The sequence below is a fragment of the Salmo salar genome, chromosome 22 (assembly GCF_965601325.2).
Source record: "Salmo salar chromosome 22, fSalSal1, whole genome shotgun sequence".
In the NCBI taxonomy this organism is placed as follows: domain Eukaryota; kingdom Metazoa; phylum Chordata; class Actinopteri; order Salmoniformes; family Salmonidae; genus Salmo; species Salmo salar.
In genome coordinates, this window is record NC_138312.1 from 17,179,712 (window position 1) to 17,187,844 (window position 8,133).

The 8,133-nt window shown below is 41.4% G+C and overlaps 1 long non-coding RNA gene across 1 annotated transcript; it reads right to left on the reverse strand.

Moving 5' to 3' along the window:
* Positions 1-7,196: 7,196 nt before the first annotated feature.
* Positions 7,197-7,628, reverse strand: LOC145862613 (uncharacterized). The gene is made up of 2 exons (XR_014382133.1): positions 7,479-7,628; positions 7,197-7,276 (listed from the first exon to the last, which is right to left on the reverse strand). It is a non-coding gene; the product is annotated as an uncharacterized LOC145862613 (long non-coding RNA).
* Positions 7,629-8,133: the final 505 nt, after the last annotated feature.

The following is an 8,133-nucleotide window of genomic DNA, read 5'->3' on the forward strand; positions in this document are numbered from 1 at the left end:
AGATACTCCAGTGAGTGTAAATAGCTAGTACCTCCAGAACCCCAGGTTTAAAGACTACCCCTGATCTATATTCATGCTTTTACCCATTATAGGCTGTTGTCTATTAGACTTGTTGTCTAAACGCATTGGCAGCATGACCTTACAGTGCACATATACTGTAGTTGTCAATCTGAATAGTGAAATAGGCTACCTGTTTAACATACCTGTTTACCGGTCCCACCATAAACGACTGTCCCACCTTAAAAGGATTGTACTGTAGACTATCCCAAAATCCCCTGCTATGGAAAGTGTGCCGCTGCGCTGTGGGCATGAGTCATGCAACTGGCGGTCAACCGTGTGCCACAAACTCTACATGGGCGTGGCAGCAAAAAAGATGCACCTTCCATGGTCTAGTAGCCTGAAATGGTAAATTCAACATTTATCATATTAACATTATTCAATATACTGCATATAGCTGTAATTATTTATTTGACAGGGACAATGCACAGCAATTAACATTTCAGTAGTTCAGTAGTTTTTCTCTGTAGTCTCTGGGCAGATTTATAAAAGCATTTAGCATCATAAACATTACACATAAAATACATATACACATCAAATACAATAAATACAAACAAGAAACAGTACGAACAACAACAACAACAAAATAATAAGTGGCTATATTAAAGCTAGAGTCATTAATTGAAACAATAACAAAGTGGGATCCCTTCCTGCGTTTTGTTAAAACGCTGAGGGACAGGCCTGGAGAAATATATAAACTCTTAAATTCATAGACAGGATACAAAGATTAATGATCCATGATATACATATATATTTTTTAAATTGTAACATTGTTAACAAACATTGAAGTAAAACAAGCTTATATCTTGGGTTCTGATAGGATACGACAGTTGAACTAAGCTCATGAGGCATTTACTGTATAAGTTATACTCCTCAAGAATCAATTGGTAGGCCTACTTTATTAACTTACAAGTCCAAAAATGGATGTAGCAATTAAGAAATCTAGCTTTAAAACTGTATAGGCCTAAGTGCATATATTGCCTAATAGGCTAATGTCAGTACTTTTGTCTTATAATACCACATACAATTGGGAAAAATCCACTTGAAGGCCCCTCAAACTGGGAATTACTAGTGGGAAACTCATATATCATCCCCGAGCTCCGACTTCTCCCACATGCTGACCTCTGAAGTCACCTACTAAACAAATGACCTCAATAACAGCATTTTCATCAGTTAAATGCAACAACAAATCATTATTTCAAAGCATTTGAATGCATCCAAATGATATTTACTACATCACAACTTGAAATTACCACATTATGAACACAGCATTAGAGCCTCTTGTTTAATTCCTCATTTTTAGGGGCTAGGCTACAGTCTGACCAACCAGGGTAAGGGTTGTGTGGATGATTGTTTTCATTTTGTTGAAGTATTATAAGACAAATGATCCACACTACCCTGGCCCTGGCTGGTCAGACTGTAGCCTACCCCTGAGAATTACAAAGCATTCACATACCTGACCCTTGAAGTCAGATAAAAAATATATATAAATCACTGTAATGGTGCGCCATCTTCTGGGGAAAAATAAGACCTAAGTGTAATATTGTCTGAGTCTCAATAGTATAAGAAGTAAAAAAGTAGATTGAGACCTCTGAGGTAGATATTATTGAGATGCAGATGTTATGGTCATATGACAGCTCGTAGCCTACTTCCTGTTGACAGACTTTTTGCACTTGTGCTTGTGAACGGCTGTCTGGAGTTAGATAGAACACAGTGGCAATCTATCTAGCAACCATAGAATTTACTGGTCTTGCTGCTAGATACTATATAGAAGGGACCTTTGCCTTCTTTGATTTGCTGAGGGAAACCTACTGTATCATCTTCCCAGAATTAACTTTTCAGATACCTACAGATTAGAGACTATGTTAGAAAACATCTTTCTACATTTGGAAATGCTAAACCTTCCATGTTTGACAGATGCATAAAAATGTGCCACCTCAGGCAAACTGATATCTCATCTATATGACGCTTTTCAGATGCCATTAAGGAAAAATGGGAGGAAGAGCTAGGCACTGACATTTCTGAAGCAGATTGGGAAGATAGCTTGCAGTATATCCACACCTGCTCAATTAACTCCAGACATTGTTTTATACAATTCAAGATCTTACACAGATTACAATTGTCGTGTCTTTGGCATCATTAAACTGAAGACATGTTTATCAAATAACTCTCTGTAATTATTATTACGCGATTAACTGGCCAAGGAGCTGGACATTTTTGAACAGCTACCACTGTATTCCTATGGTTCATATTCAAACCCATGTTAATTCATGCAAATTTAAAATGGTTATAGTTCAAAGAGTATATATTGCATAAAAAATGGCGCCGACAGAGATGATCGCCTCGCTTCGCATCCTTAGGAAACTATGCAGTATTTTGTTTTTTTAATGTATTATTTCTTACATTGTTACCCCAGGAAATCTTAAGTCTTATTACATACAGCCGGGAAGAACTATTGGATATAACAGCGACGTCAATTTACCAAAATTGCAACCAGGATTACGACTTTCCCGAAGCAGATCCTCTGTTTGGACCACCACCCAGGACAATGGATCTAATCCCAGAAGCCGACCCAAAACAAAGGCGCCGCAGAAGGAGCAGACGGAGCGGCCTCCTGGTCAGGCTCCGTAGACGTGCACATCGCCCACCACTCCCGAGTATACTACTCGCCAATGTCCAGTCTCTTGACAACAAGGTAGACGAAATTCGAGCAAGGGTTTCCTTCCAGAGAGACATCAGAGATTGTACCATCCTCTGTTTCACGGAAATATGGCTCTCTCAGGATATGTTGTCTGAATCGGTTCAGCCACCGGGCTTATCCATGTATTGCACCAACAGAGATAAACACCTCTCTGAGAAGAGGAAGGGCGGGGGTGTATGCTTCATGATGAATGACTCATGGTGTAATCATGATCACAGGACCTAGAATTCCTTACAATCAAATGGCGCCATATTACCTCCTAAGAGAATTTGTCAGTTATCGTCACAGCTGTGCACATTCCCCCTCAAGCAGACCCCACGACGGCCCTCAAGGAACTTCACTGGTCTCTATATAAACAAAACCATATATCCTGAGGCTGCATTTATTGTATCTTGGGATTTTAACAAAGCAAATTTGAGAACAAGTCAACCTAAATTCTAATAGCATATTGATTGCAGTACTCACGGGGGTAATACACTCGATCACTGCTACTCTAACTTCCGCGATGCATACAAAGCCTTCCCCCACCCTCCCTTTGGCAAATCCGACCATGACGCCATCTTGCTCCTACCGTCTTATAGGCAGAAACTCAAACAGGATATACGAGTGACTAGAACCGTTCAACGCTGGTGTCATGACGTTGGCCTCTTTTGGTACAGGGAGGACAGTTGACCCCTCCCTTTTGCACCACCAATCAATCCACCCTGTGTGTAAAGGGTCGTAAAAACTCTAAAATTCCAGGAGAGTCTCTGGCCACATGGCCCATAGAGAGACACAGGAAATTCTTCCAACTCATAGAATTGGAGAGCCAAGCGACATTTTGTGTTCTGGAGAAGGTATGGAAGATTGGTGAAGAATCCAGCTACGAACTGATCCGCTTGGTACAATTTTGTGATACTCAGAAGAGACAATATAGCCATATTACCATAAAACTGTTTATATAATAGACTCAGCTTAAGACTTGCATCATATGGGTGTATGGAATGTATTAATAAGGATAAAGCTTTTGTAAGACATTGAGATGCTATTGTACTGATGTAATGTGATAGAATTGTATTTCTGTAACCAAATCTAACTCAGTCATAGGCACGCCCCCAGGGACCCATACAGGACCAGGCGTCATTTGACAAGCCTGTTCTATGGGCACTATAAAACACCCCCTGATTTACATTTCTTCAGACCAGGCCTCCACTCATGGCTAATAGGTTTTACCTTCCAATTCCTCTACTGAAAGTGAACCATACCACGTGGTTAACTTTTAGACTATTGATACCGACAGAATAAGAACAAGTCTTTGATATTAATTATTAGTCTGCAGCTAAGTAAATTATATCATCGAACGCGAAGACCAACGAAACAACCATTCTATGACGACATTAATGAATGTCGCTTTGAAAGATCCATTCTAACCGAGAGAGAGACTCTCCAACAGAACCGAACTCTCCAACAAAGAACGACGACACACTGAGCGTAAATATATATTGATTGCAATTGTTCCCGAATGAGTGAGCCTTCAATTGTCAATTGTTAATAATAATGAACTCTGTGCAACTTCTCAGCTGACTGTTTATGACCCATTGTTCAACAGGCCGACCTGCCTGTTTAGCCCACAAGGGCACATTCCTCTACCAATCCTTTGTGACGATAATTACTGTTTGTATGTTTTTCTGTTAATTACTTAGTGTAGTAAATAAATGATTTTGAGACAATTGATGTATGGATGATTTTAGTAAAGACTGGGTTCGTGCAGATACAACAATTTACGACGTTTGGAATGAGACTGGACTAGAGGTAAAATACACCATTTAAACCAGAAGATAATCGGCCTATATAATAATATAGGAAAGTTAAGTTTGGAAAATTATAACTTTGTAATCTGAATATTCTCCTTGGTGCCCCGATCTCCTAGTTAATTACAATTAAACGATTAATCAGTTTGATCGCGTGATAATAATTACAGGCAGTTAATTGATAAACATGTCTTCCGTTTAATGGTACCCAAAGACACGACACTGGTCTGTAACCAAATCTAACTCAGTCATAGGCACGCCCCCAGGGACCCATACAGGACCAGGCGTCATTTGACAAGCCTGCTTCAATCGGAATCCAAGCTTCAAGATTGTTTTGATCACGCAGACTGGGATATGTTCCGGTCAGCCTCAGAGAACAACATCGATCTATACGCTGATTCAGTGAGTGAGTTTATAAGAAAGTGCATTGGAGATGTTGTACCCACTGTGACTATTAAAACCTACCCTAACCAGAAACCGTGGATGGATGGCAGAATTCACACAAAACTGAAAGTGCGAACCTCCGCATTCAACCATGGAAAGAGGTCTGGGAATATGGCTGAATATAAACAGTGTAGTTATTCCCTCTGCAAAGCAATCAAACAAGCGAAATGCCAGTACAAGGACAAAGTGGAGTCGCAATTTAACAGCTGAGACACGAGACATATGTGGCAGTGTCTACAGGAAATCACGGACTACAAAAAGAAAACCAGCCACGTCATGGTCACCGACGTATTGCTTCCAGACAAACTAAAAACCTTCTTTGCCCGCATTGAGGATAATACAGTGCCACTGTCACGGCCCGCTAACAAGGACTGTGCCCCCCACCCCGCTCTCCTTTTCTGTGGCCGACGTGAGTGAAACACTTAAACGTGTTAACCCTCGCAAGGCTGCTGGTCCAGACGGCATCCCTAGCCGCGTTCTCAGAGCATGCGCAGACCAGCTGGCTGGTGTGTTTACGGACATATTCAATCACTCCCTATCCCAGTCTGCTGTCCCCACATGCTTCATGATGGCCACCATTGTTCCTGTACCCAAGAAGGCAAAGATAACTGAACCAAATGACTATCACCCCGTAGCACTCACTTCTGTCATCATGAAGAGCTTTGAGAGACTAGTCAAGGATCGTATCACCTCTACCTTACCGGTCACCCTAGACCCACTTTAGTTTGCATACCGCCCCAACAGGTCCACAGACGATGCAATCACCATCACACTGCACACTTCCCTATCCCATCTGGACAAGAGGAATACCTATGTAAGAATGCTGTTCATTGACTACAGCTCAGCATTCAACACCATAGTACCCTCCAAGCTCATCATCAAGTTGGAGGCCCTGGGTCTCAACCCCGCCCTGTGCAATTGGGTCCTGGACATTCTGATGGGCCGCCCCCAGGTGGTGAAGATAGGAAACAACATCTCCACTTCGCTGACCTCAACACTGGAGCCCCACAAGGGTGCGTGCTCAGCTCCTGTACCCCCTGTTCACCCATTACTGCGTGGCCATGCACGCCTCCAACTCGATCATCAAGTTTGCAGACGACACAACAGTAGTAGGCTTGATTACCAACAATGATGAGACAGCCTACAGGGAGGAAGTGAGGGCACTCGGAGTGTGGTGTCAGGAAAACAATCTCTCGCTAAACATCAACAAAACAAAGGAGATGATTGTGGACTTCAGGAAACAGCAGAGGGAGCACCCAACTATCCACATCGAAGGGACAGCAGGCAGTGGAGACGGTGGAAAGTTTTATGTTCCTCGGCGTACACATCACAGACAAACTGAAATGGTCCACCCACACAGACAGTTTGGTGAAGAAGGTGCAACAGCGCATCTTCAACCTCAGGAGGCTGAAGAAATTTGGCTTGTCACCCAAAACCCTGATAAACTTTTACAGATACACAATTGAGAGCATAACGCAACGCAACACAACACATGACCAGGGGCAAACTACCTGCCCTCCATGACACCTACAGCACTTGATGTCACAGGAAGGCCAAAAATATCATCAAGGACAACAACCACCCGAGCCACTGCCTGTTCACACCGCTACCATCCAGAGGGCGAGTTCAGTACAGGTGCATCAAAGCTTGGACCGAGAGACTGAAAAACAGCTTCTACCACAAGGCCTCCAGACTGCTGTGCACTAGTTTACTCCAATTAGGGAGTTTAATTAACCAATTTATTAATATTATTCTGACATTTCACGTTCTTAAAATAAAGTGGTGATCCTAACTGACCTAAGACAGGGAATCTTTTCTAGGATTAAATGTCAGGAATTGTAAAAAACTGAGTTTAAATGCATTTGGCTAAGGTGTATGTAAACTTCCGACTTTAACTGCATATATATACTGTATATTTGTAAATGTTAGATTAAAAAGTACCATAGTGATTGAGTGTCCAAAAACTCAGCAAAAACAAAACGTCCCTTTTTCAGGACCCTGTCTTTCAAAGATAATTCGTAAAAATCCAAATAACTTCACAGATCTTCATTGTAAAGGGTTTAAACACTGTTTCCCATGCTTGTTCAATGAACCATAAACAATTAATGAACATGCACCTGTGGAACGGTCGTTAATGCACAGCTTATGTAGCGGGTTTCTTATGCACCACAGGAGAACCAAGAAATGAAGAGCGACACCACGGCTGTCTTTTAGGCTTTTATGTTGATCTGCAATAGTATTATGAAAAGACAGGACAGGAACACATCAGTCTCCAATGCACCACCTGACAAGTTGTTCTTTCTCTCTCAGTGTTTTCTCAGACTCTCACAATCACACTCATACATAAAGCCATAATGTATAGTATAAAATAATAACCAGTCCTTAATACAAAGAATGTATAGTCTTAATTCTTAGACAATAGAACCATACCTGCAATAGTATTATGAAAAGACAGGACAGGAACACATCAGTCCCCAATGCATCACCTGACAAGTTGTTCTACACAGGAGCATGAAGAAAGGTAAAACACATATCCTGTCTCACATCCCCAATACATTGCTAGGTGCTTTCAGTGTTGATAGTAGCAAAATACAACAACTCATGTACAAAACCACTGCAACACAAACAAGTTACAACGTAAAATCACCTTAGAGGGCAAAAACTACATCCCCCATAATGCAACACCATCACTAGTCGGCAGCTCAGCTAGCCGTCTGCATCACAGAAAGAAAGTCATGCTAGCTAGCAACACTTTTAGCACTCTGTAACTATATTAATAACAACAATAAAACTCTGAAAGTTACGTGTTTCGATAGTCTCACATCCCCTTATAACAATATCTACAGCATTAACCTTGGGACGTTTATTTATTTCACGTTACGGACTTCTACAAAGGAGTAATCTGCAACCCGTACCTATCTCTCTCAGTGTTTTCTCAGACTGAGGAGAGCGGGATCTATGGGTAGTACCAGGGTGTTAGTAGGTGACGTAAGCACCCAGATAAAATAAAATACATTTAATGAAACAAAACCTGAAGATGTTAACATCATTCAGCTACTGTAGCTGCCTACCTAACATCAACAGGCATCACCAGTAGCGCAACAATTAAAATTAGAAACCAAAAGTAAAGTTCCTGGCGAT